The sequence below is a fragment of the Corvus moneduloides genome, chromosome 7 (genome assembly GCF_009650955.1).
Source record: "Corvus moneduloides isolate bCorMon1 chromosome 7, bCorMon1.pri, whole genome shotgun sequence".
In the NCBI taxonomy this organism is placed as follows: Eukaryota; Metazoa; Chordata; class Aves; order Passeriformes; family Corvidae; genus Corvus; species Corvus moneduloides.
The window spans coordinates 10,987,222-11,008,520 of record NC_045482.1 but is presented as its reverse complement, the minus strand read 5'-3'; the positions used below and the strand labels follow the sequence as shown (position 1 = coordinate 11,008,520).

Sequence of the window (21,299 nt, the reverse complement as noted above, 5' to 3'; positions counted from 1 at the left end):
GTCTGCTTCTTTGTCACGGTGCATATGTAATGTACTTGATTAAAAAGCTGAGCCACCAGCAGGACACCAGAACGGTTTGCTCTGTCCTGGTTTGTGCTGTGGGTCCAAACAGCCACAGCCAGTGTGATTATAGATAGCCCACAGCATAACAGGCACTGTGAAGAGGTAAAACTGCCAAGCAGCAAAAGTAGCCAAGTTCCATTAATCACTGACAAAGTGTCCTGATGTTAAATCCTTCACATTCATCTTTTCCTGAGCTTTTCACTTTGCAGTGTATTACAAACAGAGCTTGGCTCCAGTAAACCTCCACACAAAGCCACATTTTTCAAACTGTCATCCCAAGCTGTCCTGCCACTCTCCTGATCACCCACAAACATTACTCCATATTTACATTATATACATTAAGAACATTTTTAGTTATTCTTTCAGCCCAACAAATGAGCATTCACAATAATTTGGACACTGGCACTATCTGCCTGCGGCAGGCAGATGCTACTGGGCTCAGTAGAAGAGGAAGCTATTTTTATTTTAGCATGAGAGCAGTAAAAGCTTCTCAGAACAAGCAGACTCAAGTGAAATTGCTGCTCCCTTTTTTTTGCTGCTCCCTGCCCCTTGCTCTTTGGGAGAACAGCACAGCTCCCGTTCGCAGCAGGGAGCCCTCATGGGGAGATGCAGTGCCTAAGGACAGCTGCCTTTTGATGGTCCACACGTTTATATGAAAAGTACATATTCCTTTTTACACGTGGAAAGCCAGCCAGACCGTACATGTTGTACATTTCAGTATTTTGGAAAGCAGCATTTTTAAAGGACGTCAGGATCCTTTGCTTCTATTAAATTGTTAGCTATCCTGCGGATCAGCTGCAATTATCTTATGACTCACCTTCTAGTGGTGGTGTGAATTTTCTACAATTACATATTTTAACTAAGTAAGAAGATAAGAAACTTTTCATTTTCCACAGAGCACTATCATTACAATAGCTTAATAGGTTTTTTAATCTTCCTTTCCTCCCCATCACATCATTTGTACCACCCTTTTCCTTAGATCTTATACTAGATCATTAGGAGATACACACCAGCAAGCACTTAATTCCCTTTGTTCTTCTATCCCTGCCTCTCAATACTCCTCTGCCTTTCCCACATCCATTGGCATACAGTTACACAGCCTGGTTCTCACAGATTTCACAGAAGGGACCACAGCTTAACTTAAAAAGTCTCCTGTGGGTCCTTTTCAACCTCAAATAATGAATGCTCAGACCATTTTCCTTACCTGCTTGAGGTTTTCATGTCTGCAAAATGCTTAGCAATTGCTTATATCCAAAAGAACTGCCCAGGAAAACATGTCAGAGTTTTAAGCTGCTACCAGTGAAAGGGGAGCTGGAAAGACCCATGGATGTGATACAAACACCGTGCAGCCCAGATCCCTGGGGCAGATACAAGACACATTCAGCAGCTACTCTTTAAAGGGTAGGAATACAACCCAACTGGTCTATACAATAAAAGCCCCTGTAACTACAGCACTGCTCTATCAGCTGGACCATGCAAAGAGGGTTCTTCAAAAGCGACCCAGACTCCCCATCACTACGTCGCTCCACATACAAGCTTTTCCAAATTAACTGGCAGAGCGCAACAACAGCCAAAGATGGCAGACATCCCAGTTGTCAGTAAAGGTGGAACTGAAGCCCAGGTAGATCTCTGTTCATTGGTAGTGCTTGCACCATTCACGATCGATATGCATGGCAAAATTGGTCCCCAAGGTCCCTGACCTCAAGGAAAAGCTTCCTGTTGATATTAGACAGATTAGGCCAGATTCCTCCTTAGGGTAACTCTGAACTGCAAAGTGAAACTGAACTAGAGAGTGCCTTACTGTTATCATCCAATTATCTTAATTTTTAGCTGCACTTCTCCTTATCCTCTTCCCAAAACTTCATCTCTATAGTATAGGAGAAGGCTGTGAGAGCTGAGAGAACATGAAGTACCTTATGACACATCTGTCTGTACATCTTCACAGTGAGAAAGTCTTAAATGCTAGCAGTAACGTCAAAAAAAATACCAGGGCAGTTCAAAAGAAAAGACATATTCCCATGCCAGTGTTCAGAGGCTGATAGGATGCTGAAAGGTCTCACAATTTTCTTGCCATTCAAATGAAAGCCTCAAATTCAAATTCAGCAGACTGCAGCAACTGCAGATAAGAGTCAATGTACCTTGGTTTCCAAGTCAGGGCTATTTAAGTTCTACCTCAATAAACTACTTGTGCACTCAGCATTTTGAGATCCAGTGGGCTGCTTGCTCTTCTAAAAGTTAGTGCTTCCCCAGAAATAGCCTCTAACTTCCAGAGGAAAAGGGGAGAAAATCTGTTTATTCAGCTCCATACAGGCCAAAAACTTCCTGGTTTTGCCAGGAGAAGACTCTCCAAAAAAGACACTAAAACAGGCAACAAAAAAAATCCCTTTTGAGGACTAACTTCTTATGCCCTGGGGCAGAAGTCACCACTGTGCAGAACAACCCACTGCAAGGCATGTGTAAGTCCCCAGGGACTTAGGTGCTTCTGGTTCAAAGTGTGGTTTTTGTACTCTGCCCAGAATCAGCAAAGCACAAAAACCTCTTAAAATAATCACTACATCTTTAGAAAAGTCTTCTTCCAGGCTAAAATACAACCTAAGGCATTTTAATTGCTCTCTGAACAAACAGCACAGGGCAAAGTCCACTGGTCCTCTGCTACTATTGCAGACTACAGGCACCTTCCATCAGTGACCACTGAACCCTTCTGTTGGGCTGTGAAGAGACACTGCATATACTAAATGCCTGTGCATTCTCAATGCAAAGTATTTCTCCAGGCTGGAGCTTCAATGCGTGTAGTAACAAGCTGTAAAAACATGTCAGCAGAATTTGAGCGGACGTTGCCAAGTGTCAAAATAGGATAGCATTTAAACATTTGCAAATTTTGCTTATGATACAGCAGCACAAGGCAAACATACCACCATTAGCATTTCAAAAATATTTTCTGTATGAAAGGAAGCTTTAAAAATAACTTTTGCTTTCTCCTGGCATCCCTATGCTAATAGATTCTTTTTTTAATTAGGAAAGTCTCTTGCATGCACGCACCAGGCATCATCATCTATTTAGGCAATTCCAGATCCTCCAGCAAAACAAATCAGAATGTGGTCCACCTCTCGCTTTCCCCCAACAAACCTGGGAGGTTTTGTGCACAGGTTGTTGTCTCATCCTGCTCCAAATGTCCACATTCCACTCACAGGTGACAGTAAACTTGTGGTGATCCCTCCAAGAGAGCTCTTTCAAGTAAGCTACACCTCATCACTGAGAAACATGATTAACTTCTCCTACAGATAAATCAACCAAGCCAGAGACAAATCCATCTGTTCATCCAAAGCCACCCGATGAACACTTGCACTATCATTAGTATCACAGCAGACAGTAAAGTATTAAAGCAACAGGAATCAATGTAAAATATAAGGTTAAAAAACAGAACAAGTGAGATCCCTTCTGAAAGAAAGAGTAAAAGTATGTAAGAAACAAAAGTACCATATTGCATAACTGCAGAGGTGGTGAATTCCAGTCACACAGGGCCTCCTTACCCATAGGATGCTTTGCTGGGCAGTGCCAACATTTTTCCAGACCATTTTATGCACGTGTTGCAAAACACACTGAGCTATTTAGTCTACCTTTTAGTACATTGTCTTTCCACTTTGCTCCCATCACCTTCTCAAGTACCCAATCCAAGTCTGGGGTTTGCAAACACTGGTAACTAATCCAAGAATTATCTATCTGGAAATCTCATTAGCTAAGATACAGAAAGCATTGCTAAAATAAAGATGATTCATTTTGTTTCTATTAGCTGAAATGACATGACAAACAGCTGAGCAGATCTAAAATTACACACTTAGTGTGAAACAACACTAAATCTGAGTACAGTACTGAAACAAAAACCACAAACAAGCAAGAATTCTGCAAGCAAGGTCCTCTGGAAAGCAAGTTACTAACCTGATTTTTAATCTGTTTCATCCAGTACAGTTTTGGTGGTAAATATAGTCAGTCACTGTTTTCCTCCAGGAATTTTATAGACTTCACTCCTCCTTTTCCCTAATACTATTTTGCTATAGTTCAAAAGATCCCATCTTACTAAATGGCCTTTTACTTCCCAACTCAAAAGACAGACAAAAGCACCGGTAGTAGCCACAGGTAGTGAAGAGACTGCAAAATTTCAAAGTATTTTGGAGCTGATCATTTTACAGGATTTCTATGTAAGGAAGGTCATCCATCAGACTTTGACATCACTTGGGGGAAGGAAGTAATTTTTCTCTCACCATCTAAAGAAAGTAAGTTGACCAGCAGGAAAGGAAGGGGCCTCTACTGTAAAACCAGAATTAAGATGTGCCCCAGTCACAAGGCACAGCCCTTCCATGCTACCATTCACCAATTAGCACTACAAAACATTGTGCCTAGTTTTAGCTTTAAGGTTTCTCATAACAATATATTTATGCACATGTTTAAACTTTTTAAGAAGTGGGTCCAAATAATTATAAACTGATTAAATTCCTTAACTTCAAAAGTGATGGGCAAGTTTGGGCCTTTTATTTCAAGGTACTCTCCCCTGCCACACCCTGGAGGGGGGGCCTGATTTTCATGAAGTGCCACTTGCTTTCTCTCCAGGAGATCCCTTCCTGCCATGACTCAGAAGAGCCAGCCAGAACTGCAGGTCCTGCTGGAGAGCACAGGGTGCACTATGCCAAACACCACATTCATCCAACGCTCATCTTCAAATCCTGGCCAACTCGTTTCCTTCTCAAGTGTCTGTTTCTGAGCACGGAGGCTGAATCTCTGTACCATACAACACATATACCTGGTGCTCCAGAGTGTGGTATTTAGAGAGGTCTCTGCTTTTTGCTGGAGCACTGACACTAAATCCTCAGTGTTCACAAGAGGACATTCCCTTTCCACGCTGCAGCCCTTTGTAGCCAGCACCTTGTAGAAAAACCATGCCCTGACACATCGCATCTCCAGGTGTCTGAGCCCAAAGAGCACTCACCCTGCCAAGAGTGTATGCTGCTACAGGAATTGGCTGTATAGATTTGAAACCCTAAAGTTTTATGCTAAATCAAGAAAAAGAAAAAACAACCCAAAAAAGTTCCAAACAAAACAGCAACAAAAAAATCCACAACAAACAACATACAAACAAAAAACCCAGACAAAGAAAAAAATCCCCACAAACCCAAAAACACTCCCAAGAAACAAAATGTAAGCAGGAAGCCATGAGCTTTAGTCAAATCATGTACAGACACAGAGATAAGGAAAACTTCTATTTTGTGTACAGTAGGTCTGGGTAGTGGCACCATAAACAGTGCTGGCTGAAGATACAGTGTACAGCTCAAAATAAGTAGAGTAGATTGTACCGGTTCAGGTAATGGACAAAGCTGTGCCAGGAACAAGACTACTTTATTTTTTTCTTGGAAAGTATAGCTCCATGCCAGCTAAACTCTTTTTTCTTTGGATGGTTTTGCCAGCCAAAAAATATCCAAACTAAAACTAAATAATCACATGCCACCAACAGCTGCAATTCAGCAAATTCAATACAGCATGACTTTGTACATGTATATCTTATATAACCAGACTCATGTAGTCAAAATCACATAAGAAATAATACATCAGCTCATAGTGCTAGTTTTCTATTTCTCTCCTAACCTAGGAGCAAGTCAATTAACTTCAGAAGCCTGTGGTGCTCTCAATTTCAAAGCTTCTCTAGGCTCTCCCCAGGCTGTGAATAGCTGGTGGTTCCTGACAGAAGTGGTCACACTCTAGAGGCAGAAGGTGCAATTCCATGTGTGTCTTAAATTGTGTCCAAACCCAAACTCCTCCCTCAGAGGGTATTCTAAGCCTGAAACCAAACATTTCCACATATTCACTTTCTTGTGTCAGCAGTGCAATCCTACAACCACACGGTAAAGCAGGAAACTGATCCAGGTGTGTGCTAAAATACATGTAACTATGGATGGTGCATACCTGCAGCACCTAAGAGTCAGCAACATCCCTGAAGGAGTATCAGGGGACACTTTACCCCTCAAAACCCATAGAATTTCTATGGGTTTTTCTATTTCTAGAAGTTTCAGAAATTGTTCATCTGTATTTATCTTCCTACATATTAATACTCACAAAACACCTTATCGGTATTTATTAACAGATTAGACAGTCCTTCCCTAAAACTGCCAAATATTTTTATTGTCATTTTTTAGGAATTAGAACTAAGGAATATAAAAGCAATTCTGCATAGCACTCTGAGCTGTGGCCCTCATTTCAGCATAGCCAGTAGAAAAGTGCAAGGGGAAGGACTTCCAGTGTCACACAGAATATGTGTAATACTATACAGTACTTATGTCACACTGCACAACTATTACATAATAATATATTAAATACTGCTACAAAGTGTTACATAGAAATATTAAATAATTGGTACCCTCAACCACACTCCACCACAGGCTAGGGAAGAAGGCAGTGAAGACAGGGAGAATTTATACGGAAAATACCATCAATAAAGAAAAAGCCTACTCTGAATTAAATGAAAGATTGATCTCTTTCCTCTTCTCCCTCCTGCCCAGAAACTGGCCCTGTTGGTCAGGTCAACCGCCATCCACCCAACAAGACACAGAGCCAGCTCAAGAGAAGCCTTGGAGGCTGCAGTGCTGAGCCCTGCCAGGCTGGCAGCTCTTGGAATGACCTGCTGTCTTTAGCCGCGGGTCCCAGGCACTGTGCCTGGAACACCGGCCCAAACAGGGGGCTGCAATCCTGGCTGGTGCCTTGCACATCAACTTGCCACAGCCTCTCCTCCACCACAGCAGCCTCTCCCCTGGGTGACCAGCACAACCCACCTCCCCTAGAAGCCCCCAGGCAACCTGCCGGACAGAGAACAAGCTGCCTCCCTTTGGTAGAAAGTGGCAAAGGGGCTTCTTGGACCCCTGCCCACCCTCTCTGCACAGTGCTGGATGTGCTGCACCAAGAGACAGCCCAGCATAACAGATGAGATTCAACATGAGGATTACGGTTCTGCTTTCATGTCTGGTCTTTAAAGGTCCCCAGACAACACCGTAGCAGTGCTGAATTGAGCCTCATAAATGTAACTGCTGAATGCATTTTATGGGCATAATTCCCAGGGTCTGTGAAAACAATGTGTTCTGTCTCAATAGCATCTAAACGAAACAGGCTCTTTAACCACCCAACAAAGGCCTGTTTGATGTGCCACATTCCAGGAAGCACAGCTCAGTATGATTTTATCTGTGCATTGTCAGGCCGCTTGTGCTTTTTGTTGAAAAACTAATACAGCTCCACAACAGGGGAGAAAATATTCCTCTCTGAGTATGCAGCCAGAACAAAAAAAAGTTGATATTAAAAAAAGAACCACCATACCAACTTTCTCTGGTGTCACACTCTCTTTTCTTCCTTTAATGGTCAAAAGCTCACCTCCTAGAATGAGGGCCTTTTCTCAGGCCACCTGTAGTGACCAAGATATTTGTACTAGCCCAGCCAGTAAGGCAAAAACATAAATGTGTCTTGTTCACATGCATCCTCTTGAACCTCCAGTTATCTGTGCATCATCTAGTTTGCTTTTAAATCATTAGTCATGATGACCATCTCACTAAAGTCAGTGGGAGGCCTCACAAGAGAGAAGAATGATTTCTTACTCCTGAGGGCAGGATGCTTGTTCCTCAGGAAATATTTCATTTTTATATCCATGTAGGCCTACACAAGCAAATAGGCTATGTCCTTCTCTAATCACAGTGCATATCCAGGAGGGAAAAGTCAATACCAAAGAAAAATAAGTCCTACCCAACCTCTCAAGCACTCAGAAATCTCTGAATGATCACAACATAATGGGTGAAACAGGTGAACCAAGAACCTGATATGCTTTCTTTGACAGTTGTGAACATGGGAGGCTTAGAGGAGAGCATTAGGTGGTGAGCATCTAGTGCAGCCCCCCAGACAAATTCTAGATATCTATGACTAAGAGACTTCCTGGGCTAGCAGTGACTTTTTAGTAACTCCCAAACAATTTTTTCATCATGATTTTGCTTTTTTGAAACCAGCTCTGCTTTTAACATTCCCATCAAAATATGTTTGACATTGTAGTTAAGCTTAGATATTTCTTGTATGAAAAGAAGTATACTCTTTGGTCCTGAAACTGCCACCTGACAGTTTCACCTGAGGTACCTTAGCTTTATTACAAGGAAAAATCAGCATTTGTTTCCAGCCTATTTTATTCATACTGCTCAAAGTTTGTAGAGCCTGTATCTCCTTTCTCTAGCCTTTCTTCTGGGATGAAGAACCTTCACCTTGGAAGTCTGTAGTCATTTAGAAGACATCCCATACCTGGGACCATTCCTGTCACCCCACACTGTGCCCTTCCAGTACCATTTAGACCAGTCCAACCTGGTTGAGATGGGCGGCTCTGCTCACTGAGTCACTGCTTCAGTAAATTTTAAAGCACGGTGAGAGCTGACAACCCATTTAACATATCTCAAAGCAACGTTTAGCAAATGCCTTGGGGTCATTGCTAAGAGCTGAAGGCAATCAGCATCCACCAGTACCTGCTGGCCACATTCTACCCCAATCTAAAGTTCCAGTTCAATTAATAAAGACACACCCCTGACAGTCCGGCTTTTTATTTTAATGATTTCATAGAAAGGTATTGACTAAAGCTTCATTCCTGCAAACAGTGTGCAGATTCAGAGCATTTGCACATCTCGGCACTTTGGTGCCCAATGCAGGTGTCATGAAAGAGTGAAATTATCTTTCTTTTAATTTTCTCTCCATTTTTTAATTTTAATTTTTATGTCTGTACTCAGTCCAGGAATGGAAAATTTAATTTGCCACCAAGGCACCCACTGAGCTGCAACTGTGTCCATGGCAGCCCAGCAGTATGCAGGGCTTTGCACTGTTAAACGCACTGAAGCCCCATTGCTCTTGCTGGTGGCATCCAGCTGCCAAAGCAGGTGGATGGGATGGAGAACTCTGCCAAATATCTCCCCACTGCCCTGCTGACTGGCACACAGAGCTGTTCTGGAGCAGATGCTGACATATCCCCTTCACAAATGTCCCCAGCAAATGAGGACAGCAGATTTACAAAAAAAAAAAGAAAACATTCAAGACAGTCATGACCATTTTGTTCCAGGGCAGCAAGCTCATAATCCCTCACATAAGAGAGGGAGAAAACGGGGGAAGAGGGGAAAAGTTGAATTAAAGCTGGCACAAAAGGATGCTGCTCTTGCAAGAAGCTTACAGCTATCAGGGCCTCAAAAATGGCAATTTAAAAGAGAAACTCTTTCCTAAACACCTTCCCCAGAGTCTGTGCACAAAAAGAAGCCATTCAACCCATGCACAACTGAGTCTGTTGAGCTAAATAACAGTATAATAAGAATTCTGCATTGCCACATAGCTATTTTATTCACAAAACATGTACCTGTTAGTCAGCATGCCTTTGGAGCTGTAGTGGGGCTGTGAAGCAATCCTGACCTCAACAGCCTCTACTGCAGGACCAACCATTAAGTCCTGCCCACTGTGAGCCTCCGCTGCCTGTGCTGCTGCAGCCTTTGCAATTCAGTGGCTGCTTTGAGAACAGAGTACAAATGGAGCCATCTGCACATTAGAATTGGCTTTCATGGTTCTCTACACTTGTATTTCTCTATGGTACAGATGTAATCCCTTTTCTAGATCAGCACCTCTCTCTGCATTTCAGGTTGCACTTCAGGCTTCACTTGCTGGATTGCTTAGAGCAGATTTTTTATAATAGCTCAAGCTAGGCTTGGTTATAATAGCTAAAACCGGCTTGGTTAATATTACCATTTAACAAATACATAATTTCTTACCTTATTTGTGTAAGTGGGGTTATTAGTTCCTTACTATATTACCTTACTTTTAGCTGAATGAAAACAAAAGTGATTTACATCATTCTGTAAGTTGATTTCCTCACTACTTGCTTGCACTTCCATATGCAAACTGTACCAACAAAACCTGCACTGCCAACAATTGCTATGGGAAGACACGAATAGGTCTCATTGTTCATATGTACATGCTAAACTCATTTCAAAAATCTTAGCAGGTTAATTCAATACAACGTGAGGTCTCTGGATTTTGTTTTTAATCAAAAAGACACATGAATAGTTCAAACGATTCAGAGAAATCCAAGCATATTATATAAAGGCTGTTTTTCTATCATAAAAGCACATAACCCTACCAAAAGAAAAAAAAAAAAAAAAGAAAAAAAAAAAGAGTTGACAAATCTACCAGTGGTTAAACAATAGTAAGTAGGATAGTAAGTAGGAATTATAATTTTTAGCCTTTAATACTTTCCAGTATTCAATTAATACAGAGTCCCAAAAAAGCTAGCCTGTGTCAGCCTGTAGCTAAAATTAAGCCAACCTCACCTGTGCTCAAGGGTTATGCTTTTTAGCCCTTCTTTAACACCAGAAGGGCCTAAGAGTCCCACAAGCCTTTGGAATCTTCCCAGCTTTTACAGATTTGTTAAGAATCAATGTTGCTTCAGAGACTGCTGGAACCAGCTTCCCAAACTCTTCTGGGCATTACTTCTCAGCACTGAAGGATTTCAAAACACCTGAGCAGACACTGCCTTGTCACCTCTGCTCCTACACAGAATCCCCTTCCATGCACCCCACAGCACAAGGGGAGACATGCTGCCCTTCAGCCTGGCTGGTGCTTACACCAAGCATCTCCCCTTACACAGTAATTACCTCTCTGGAAAGTGCCATTTAGCCCATTCTCTCCTGAGACTGAATGGCCTATAACAAATTCCCACCTCCATCTTGTATTTACTTAAATATGCAGCAGACAAAATAGTTTTCAATATGTAATTTTTATAAATACTACCTCTAGATATAGACACTTGTGTACTGGCACATTATCTTCTTGTGTGGGCACAGTGCATAAATGAACAGGCAATTGTGGCTTCTCACATATGGACTTGGAAGAAGAGAGAGAAACCCAGCCCTCGTTAAAGAAAAGGACTGCTTTGAAGTACTTCACAAACACACTTAGCATAGTGCAATTTGCTGACTGGGGCTTCCAGCAACAACCAGAATATAAGCAAATTATAAAGATAATGTTTCTAGAACTAATTGTTAGACTCATGTTTTCTGTTTTACACAGCACCAGTATTTTAGCCCAATGACCTGGCACCTAATTTTTCCAAAATGTGACATTTAATTAACGCTGTTTCCATGCATCACGTCCTCTTGCCACCACATCAGAAAGCTGCTCCCTGCACAAGAGCTTTAACCTTTGAGTTTGCACACACATCCTACAGAATTTGCATGCATTATCCGGGAGCTTGATAAAGGACACTGAGTCACTGCACTTTGATGATCTCTCCCATAGCTGTGGTCTCTTTGTGCTGGCTTGCCAGGTGCTTGGCTAGGGTCCCATGGAGCAAAGCTGACCCAGCGTGGGCAGGGGACTGATCTGCCCCATGTGACAGGGGACCTTGCCCTGCCAAGTGGGAGCTGTCTGGTCAACTATTTTGAGCTCATTATGCCTCCTCCCCTGGGTACAGCTGCACTAGCTACTGCAATATATGCTCACAGATGTTGCTGCCTGATGCCTTCAATGGTCATTTGTGGTCTAAAAAAAATTTAAAGGCAGCTAGAAGGGACAACAGACATTTGTTAGTTCAACAGAGAAACAGGAATAGATAGTAAATAATGTATCATATTCCAGACCCATCTTTTGCATTATGCAAACATCAAGGCTCCTTTCTGGCTCCAGAGAACTTTCAGTCCCTCTTCCATGCTCAAAAATAGCAAGGAGTCTACAATAAATTTGAAGAGTTGCAGCACAAACTTAAGGATATTTGTATTTATCATTTCTAAGATGGCAATCAGTCTGCCCCTACTGTTATCATTAGCTAAATCTGTGCCTTCTACCACTTCTCACTTTCCATCCTCTTTATTATTTTCCTTCCCCTGACTTGGAGAGGCACACTCAAACTCCCTGATGTGCTAAAGCAAAGCTGAGAAACAGTTAGTATTTAATAAGCAAAACTGTGCCTGTTTTATTTATTTAGGTAGTTTCTGGGAACTCAGTAATTGTATTTGTATGACTGCTCCTCATCTAGACTAGCTGGGTGCTATAGAAAAAACCCTCATAAAACATTGACATTTCATGAAAAACATACTCTTTAGGAGCTATTCTGCTCCTCGAGACCTTTCCTCTGTTTCTATTCTCTTCTTCTTTATTATGAAGGACATTTCTGGACAACAGGATCATGGCTTCTTAGTGAACCTCTGCTATTAAAAGCTATCTCTCAAGAGAGCCAAATCTTCCTTGCCTTGGCCACATAAATAGTTTTATCAACTTCAATAGATCTATATGTGCAAAGCAGACGGAACTGGCCTCTGGCAAGAACTACGTGCCATGTCCCTGAAGGTTGCTCCTGATACTTCGGTGACCTCTCATGCCAAAGTTGTAAAGCACCAGTAGTTTAAACAGAAAGATGTTGAAGAAAACAATTTCCTGCTATCATATGCAGCTCTAAAGAAGAGAGTCAGAAGTGAAGACAAAGTGAAAGACCTTTTTCTTACCAAAATATTTCTATCGCATTTCAGTGCCTGTTTCACATAGATAAATTTCTCCCAATACTGTTTTTCTCCCCAGTGCTTAAAATAGGAAAATGCTACAAACTCAACCCTCTTGTGTGGGGTTTCTGATACCAGTTTGGGGATTAGGGAATTAGTCATCACTGTGCTGTGCTGGGATATGGAGTGGAAAGTTACTGCACAAGGGAAACTGTAAGGTGAACCCAATCATGCCAGCTGGCAAATGTGCAGTGTCTTGAAGGGTGCTACAAAAACCAGGTTTTACACCAAACCCTCCTGCCATTGCGCCTTGCACAGATATATGACTTCATACATAGAAGTAACACCTGGCAATTTTTGAAATGTCTCAGTTTAAAGCTACATATGTACAACGTCTTTGTACAGGCAGCTCAGGCTGCTGCAATGGGCACGCTTGGGTGACATGTTACTGCTTCCTTTGCATTTGTACAACTGGTAAGTGATAAATATAATGTTTAGGAACAAAGAGATGAACCACACAGTATGCAGTGCTGAACTCCTCCATTCAGCCATAAACCACAGCAGTCCTACATTGACATCTCAGCTGTAATGACACATCCTGTCAGAGCTGGACTCCTTTCTATGTATATTTTAAGTCCAAGCCTGCTTTTTTGTTTAAGGAACTATTGCAAAACAACCCACTACTGTATATATGGGTACATACAACACATACATTTCACCTCTGAAAGTGCTTTTTTTGCATGGCTGATTCATCCAGAAATTATCCCAGGATTCAAATGTGCTTCAGTCACGAAGAGAGCTGGCTAATTCCTCACTAAGTGACAGCAAATCCACTAAATAGCACAGTCTTCTGCTCAGCCTTGCTGTGAAGGAGTGAATCTGTCGCTAATCCTTTTAGGACTATCCATCACACATCGACTAGTAAGGACCAGTGTTGTTACAATGAAAAATGTTGTAATCTGCAAAGTATTAGCTGCTTTACTTCCGATAATAATAGCTGTTTTCATACATGACACACAAAATAGGCCTTATCTAGATTTTTTAACCATTTTTTCTTTTAAGTACAGAAGTTAACACTTACTCTAGAGTCTTTTTTTCCGGTAGTTAAAGCATTTTTAATTTAATTTCCTTAACTGATGAACTGTGTCAGAAAGAGCTATTTAGGACACACACTTTTCATTAGGACCTTAATTTGGTTGTGTTCCTCCTGGGGACTATTGCACTGACACTACTTAAATGATGCTGCAACAGCAGCAGCAGTAGCATCTTTACCTGCATCCATACGCCTTCAGCCATCCACCCATAATAACCCCTGGAGGAACAGGGAAAGCCCTTTTATTCCCAGGAAGAGATACCTTATGTGTAAAATCACCACAAGAAGTGGGCTGGGCTCTGGTGGGGCTGTCAAGCGTCACATACCTCCACCTGCCGGGCTCAGCGGGGCTGTACCGAATTCCCTGGACAAGGGGAGCAGCGGTGGCACCCGGCTTTCCGCAGGCAGGTGGCCTCCGTGCACGCCCTGCCCACGCTGCCTCCAGCCTGAAGGCAGAGGCAGCGACCCAGGCACCTAACGAGGGGAGTTGCAGGAGTTCAAATTATCTCTGGAGTCAGCTGACTACATCTCTCCCAGCTCCTTTTATGGCACGCTACTGTCCAGCTGGTACCAAAAACAGAAAATGAAATGGAAAAAACTAGAACACAAGATATGATGCTGCTAGTGGGAAATTACCAACTCACTAACTGGAATTCCCTACATGTCTTTAAGGGAATTACTAATAGTTCTACTGAAGTCTAAACTGACTAGATACTTGGCTCAGAAAACACATGCTTCTTTGGGAAAAAAAAAATTATTTATCACTCTCTCATCCATGTCTTTTTTTTCCATATCAGTAAGACAGGGAGGCAACATAGCTGCCGGACAATTCATTTGCACTAGTTTATTGATTTCTCATATGAAGCCATGTTCCCCAGACAGTGATGTCATTTATTTCCATAGCAACTGTATAACATCAGAGGACTGTACCTAAGCAGGTGGAGGAAAACCTTTAGGGAACAAGAATATATTATGTCCCTGCAAATCTGCCTACACCAGAAAAGGGCTTTTAGAAGATGTCTGAAAGCTGGTTCTGAATAGTCTTAGTTTAAAAGACTGAGCAGTAACAGTATTATTAAACATTCTTCATTGGCAGCGGTCAAATCAAATTCAGATGAGCAAAGCCTACTCCTCTCTGCTCTGCAGAGCAGTACTCTCTCTGTGCCACATTCAGAGAAGTGGCAGAAAGACACAGCTTTTCAGCAGCCCACTCCAACCACCATAATCCTCTTTCCTCCTGCTCAGAAAGGCAGTGCTCACCAAGTTATCAATGAACTCAGGCTGGTTACCAGCTTTTCAGAAGCAGGAATCACCCTTCCAGATCCATACTTAAAACTCAAGTCATCCAGTGTGTGCCAGCCATCTCTATTGCTCTATGACTTTGCAGCACAAACTTGTGCAGCAGCTGGCTCCAGCCACACAGGGGGCTCTGAAGTTTCTCATTCAGCAGACAAGATAGCATGGAAGCAGTCCAGGTACAGCACCTTTTGATTACGTTAATCACTAATTATACTCATGATCTCTCTCAGAAAGTAATTTTACACAAAGTACCAGGGGTTCTGGGCATCAAAGCCTCCATGGCTGAACAAAGTCCTAGACATGGTATTGGCTCCACTTCAGCAGTCACAGTATTTGAGCCAAATCTGATCTTTTTCCTACCAAGCTGTCCCCTTTGTCCCCAAAAGGCACAGTAGTCTCACAACCACAAGAAAACAACCCTGCTAGAGCCCTTTCTTCACCAGCCACTGCAATGTGCTGATGTCAAGAGGAGGCACCTGTCCTAAAGCCAGGAGGCAGAAGCACTGGGCCCTGCCACTCCCGCTCATGTGAGTTAGCAGTGTACAAAGGGAGAAGGGACACAAGGGTGTTCAGAGATTACCAGAAGGTGACAGCAGCTGCATAATGCAGAGGCTTCTCAGCATCACTGGGTTGGGCACAGACCTGCTCCCTTCCAGTTTTCCCATAGGCAAACACAGTACTTATGACACTCGTACAAATGACTGGATGTGATCAACTTTTCCTACCATCAGTAAACAGCAAGTAAGCAACTCTACTTCCACCACTGTGAAATACTTCTATAATCTATACTGATCACATATTCCAGCTGATTTCTGCTTTGCACAGAAAAAGTGAAGCAAGACGTTTCACATGGCAAATAAAAAGTAAACAATAATTGTTGTTACACCTTTTTTTATCTGTGAAAGTCAAGAGATAAACACGTTAAACAACATTTAGCTAATAAATCTCTCTTACAACAAAAGCACTCCATGGCTAAGAGTTGCCTATTCAGCAGGTTGCTAAATCCGTTACTGTGAACTCCTGATCTAGTTCATTTTAGCAAAGCATAAACCGAGACTTTTGCTTTTACGAAACTGCAACAAGAAGCTGTTCTTCTCTTTTCCTATTAGCAAAGCAGATAAACTGAGAAGAGATGCTTTGGGTAAAATCGAGATTTGAATTATTCATTAGCCTGACTAATTAATCTGCAGTTCAGTAGAGTTAATATTTTCTTTAAAGTAGCCTCAGAACTCAAGGAGATGCAGAGCAACAAATGACAATGCAAATAGATTTTTCTTTTTTCCTATTACCACCACATTAGGCTGTGCATAAAGCTCTCTTTTGACATGCAAATATTTTCCCGTTGAGGTAACATAGTGTGGGTTTAGATTATTGCTGCCAGTAACCAGTATTTTCCATTTTTATGATCTCCATATCCTTCAGAGACTTCCCTCTGCTTTATAATTCCATTGCCCATCCACTGTCAGCTCTCTCCTGCATCTGCAACCTGTTGTCAACCATGATTTGATTTACTTTGTCAGTTATGCATCTTCTTCTGCCCTTTGGTCTGTGCTTACACATAAACTATATTGACAGCTAGAGATATTTGACTGACAGCTCTGTGCGTTTCCCTGTCAGAGTTTAGCCTATACATGCTGGGTATAGTCTCATGAAGGCACAGAGATGAGGGGCTGACATCATTGAAGATGCCTCAGTGGCAGGCAACCTCCCTGAAATACCCTGCATATATTCCTCCACTCTCAGAAGGGCCCCAAAGACAACATGAGTATTATTCCGTACGGCTGCATTAGGGAACATAAAAAAATTTAAATAAACTGATAACTAGTCATACCATTAAATGCAGTTCTTCCTGCAGAAGAATAAATAATTCTCCAGATAAACACATAGATCAATTTAATGAGTTGACTGACAGTTCTGTCCATTAACTCCTCCTTTTGTGTTGAATTATACCAGACATCCTGCACACTGAGGTGTTTAGCCTGTGCTGTAGTGCCTTACTGCTATTGTACAGCTCTTGCAAGAAGGTCCCTCCCATGATGGAAAAGCTTGTAGGGTTGCATCCCCTTCCTCCCTTTTCCAGATCCCCCAAAGAAGGAACTGTTACTGGGAGCAGAGACTGAGAGAAAGAATATCAAACTAATATGGAACCTCCTTCTAACCCCGACTGACATTGGTATGCCCCCCCTATTACCTCTACCACATAATACCATTTGCCCAGGTGTTCCAAGGGCATTAATGAATTTTGCAGTCCAATATTTGCTGATATTACCTAGAACAGGAAAGTGGAGCATTTGAAAAGTATTTTCAGTTCCCCATTTAAACTTCACATGTGGAAAACTATTTTTGTTTGCGCAATAAGCTACAACCCTAATGTTTTCCTACTGTATTCACTGAGCAATAGCGAGAGCTCAGCCCAAACAGGAGCAAAAACAAAGCAAGCTGAAGCAAACCCATTTATGTCTAGTTCTGTTCCTTTGCCTTTTGTGAGCAGAAGGACCACATATGATGGACAGCTACCAGCCTCTTGAAATCAAATCAGTTTCTTTCAAAGAACATTTGTATTTTGTAAACCAATTAAACCACATGAATAGTACAAGCATGAATAGGCTTTTGTTTTATTCAAATTAAGATATTTTGGATTTGTGAAGCTGCAAATAGATATGACAAAAAAGGTAACAAGGATACAATAGAAAATTATGGAGCAGGGAGAAATTTAATTACATGCCTGTTTGATTGAAAGTTCAAGGTTCTTTTTATATTGCTTCACATTTATAAATTCACAGATCCTGTCTCTCTGTTTTCCAAATATGTTCAGGAAAATACATTGGTTGAAATTGTCCTTCCATGGCTTTTTATTTCAGTTGCATGCTGTTTAGACCCTTTTATTTCTATAAAAATTCAAAAGCAGTTCCAAGCCATGAACTAACACGCTTCCTTTTAATGAAGGCTGGATCAAAATCTGCAGTCCTTCCGTAAGGGAAAAATCCTGCAGAATTTAACAGTGCACAATAAGCCTTCTAAACAAAAAGTTTAAAGAAAATCTAAGCTAGCCAGGCAGAGCTGTACAACACTGTACTCAACAGCTGAAAGAGCAAGGCTCTCCATCAAATAGCTTTTCAAGAAGGTTTTGGGAAGACTATTTCATTTCCATAAGCAAAACCCTTTCACTACGCTTAAAACAGAGATTCCTACTGACACAAGCAACATGTTCTGTTTACAGCTCAGTTACAGCCTGACCCTGTGGAGCCAACCACTTCACCTCCATCACCTTCTCAGGGTGGAGAGTCCCAGCCTCCTTCAGCATCACCCACTAATTCCCATGCATTTGGAATTTACTGGGATGTTTGTTTTTTGCTGGAATTAAAAAAAGAAAAGGTTATACCAAGATGCCAATTTACAAAAATATATGCATAACAATAGCCTTCCTCACTTCAGAGATCATATTGAGGATGATGGAAGTGGTCCAGATACATGGAGCTCTGCTGTATGAGTCTTGAACAAGGACTTCAATCATCTGGGCCTAATCATATTCCCATGAAAATCAGGAGCTTTGTCAGTTTTACTGGGAATTGTGTGATGTGCATGACACTGATGAGGGAACAAGACACCTATGGAAAAAAAAGGACTGATCTGTGTCTTTACCACCTTGTATGAAATGCATGGGGTCACTGCTGAGCCCTGTGGGGCAAGCAAGAACAAGCATTAGGAACATGACTCCAAAGAATAACCTGGTGTCATGAAACACAGAAAAATGCCCCATTCTCTCAGCAAAGAAAAACAGACTTTAGCCTTTAGGAATATCTGTTTTCATTCTGCCATCCTTTTGAATGCAATCCCCTGCTCTTTGTGGTCCCAGCTGTATAAACAAGCTGCCAGATGACCTAAAGGGATCGGCAGAAGTGGTAGCTCTATCCCTAGAGGTAAACAGCCAAAATACACAGTTTGTCCTGTGCAAGAGGTAAAAAAATACAGGCCCCATCCAGCTCCTGATGTTTTCCCACCTCCTGACTGTTATGGGACATGAGCCAAAGAAGCCAATAGTGCAAGGTGCCAAGTATCTCCAGAAAATTAACTCCCCATGTTGTCAGTCCTAAAAAAGGATACAGCTATACAGACTGCTGCTACTGGAAGAATACTCACATAACACAATTTTTTATCCCTCCACATGACAGAAAAAAGTTGTACAAAGAATGACTTATATCAAATGAATTACATGAGGCTGATCTGACTTAGAATTCTGCAGAGGTTGCAGGTGACCTGTCTGTACAGTGTATTTGAATCCAGCTGGCAGCAAGGACATAGCTACCATGTCATTTGGACAGAGATATTTTCCAGAGAAAAGCTGCACTTGAAATAAACTAAACTAAAGGAAAAGTGAGAGCACTGGGAAGTTATTCTAGCCCATTTGTCTGCACAAAACAGTAGTTTTATAAGAGCTCTTGCAGGGCAATAAATGTGCTGCAATTAATACAAATAAACCCTGGAGTACAGTAAAGCACATTTGGAGTGAATTGAAGCTGGTGGCACCTATATAGAAGGAAAGATTCAAATAAGAGAAAATATGTCATAAAAGAAGTGAGGTGAAGTTCATGTTTTTGGAGAAACTTTTATGGATTGCAGGGCCGGGTTTGGGGGTGCTGCTGGAGGTGGTGCATTTTCTTGTGCTCAGACCTTATGCTGGGTTTGAGCTGTGCACTGTACAGAGACAGCTGGAGTAAGGCTTAGGATTAGGAGAAGATTGCATGGAAGTCATGTAAATTACATGATTAATTTTCTTCTGGGTTTTCTTTCACCTATTTAATGGGAAAGCAACATAGCCCATAATGAAGTCCCAATTTTTAAACCATACCAATCTCATTGTTAATTGCACATTATGAACAGGATTCCATCAGTTTTAGAAGACCTCAAAAGATACAAACTTCTATGAAAGAGTAGAAAATGTAATATAAATACAAGCTTTACAAACTGTAGATTAACAGACCCAGAACTATGAGGAATTAATACTGAAGTTTAGCATATTGGTGTTTCTGTCAGTTCTGAATTGTTGTTCATACAGCTTGATATGCATGAAGCTCTATATTTCATATGAACTTTTGCCATAAATTACTTTTTCATAAAACAGTTCTCATTCCTGCCAACCAAGGGTACATCAGAAGCTTTCTCATAAAAACAAATTATCATACTGCTGTATTGGTTTAAAGTAATTAAGAAGTGAGCACATGACATGATTAACTATTTAATTGAGTGTAAAAGGAAGCCTGAGCTTCATTGCTGCTTGCTCTTGTGTTTTACAAGGCTTTGTAGCCTTGTAAAAATCAAATCACTCTATTGTTTTAGCAGTATCTATTAATTTTGCTTTTATGAAAAACACCTTGGAGCCTTAATGAATGTGTTTAAGTGTAATACTGTGGATTGCTTTTACACTAGTATTGAAAGTAATACGCACCCTGATTTTTTTAAACACAGCAGATTTTTTTTTAGCATTATTGAACAATGATTTGTGCTCTGTTTATGTAGATATGATATTTGTGTGTATGTGGTGTCTTATTTCCAGCAGGTACCATGTGACCAATCTCTACTTCAAAGGCCCTGACTTTCTTTAACATCAAAGGTATTCAATACCCATCGTGTTGGAGGGCTTCAGAAACAGAAAAGGTGGACCCTCCCCTATCCTTTTATGTCCTACAGAAACTCTCCTTCAGTGACAACCAATCTCCTTTTCCATTTTTTTGGAAAAATTCATGTTGATTTACTGCAAATTAATTAAGCTCAAAATACTAGAAACATATTGTTTCAGCAGGTGTTTCAAAAATGCCTTACCAATCTGATGAGCTGGGAGTTCCAGTCTTCTTCCCTCAATTTGGGGAACTCTCTGCTTTATGGTGAACTCAGCTGCAGCACCCTCGCTTCCTCAGGGTGCTCAGTAAGTTGTTCTGAAACCCACAGATGATGAGAAACCCTACTTGAGCTAAGCTGCTGTGAAACCTGCCCGTGCACATGCCTATGCATTCTCATGCCATTTTCCTACAGGGAGGGACAACATTTGTCTCACTTGAGGTTGCTAGAACAACAGTTTTCTTTCCCTTCTTTCCCTCACACAAAGTGGTTTTGTAAGATTCAAGACCCTGGTCTGCTTTACAATGTAAATATGTGAAATGGCCTTCCAGCATTCCAGTCTTACAGCGTGATACAGAGCACACTGCAGAATAAGGGGGACTTTGTCTCTATAGAGCCTTTGGCACCTTTTTTATAATGTAACAAAATCTATGCACCGAATCTGAAAACTGCTAAGAATGATGGCAGTTTTTCCTCTGGCT

At 41.4% G+C, this 21,299-nt stretch overlaps 1 protein-coding gene across 1 annotated transcript in view; it reads right to left on the bottom strand.

Annotated features, from left to right (window-relative positions):
* PLCL1 (phospholipase C like 1 (inactive)) overlaps window positions 1-21,299 on the bottom strand; it is a 187,252-nt gene that overhangs the window by 77,627 nt on the left and 88,326 nt on the right. The gene's annotated exons all lie outside the window — the stretch shown is intronic.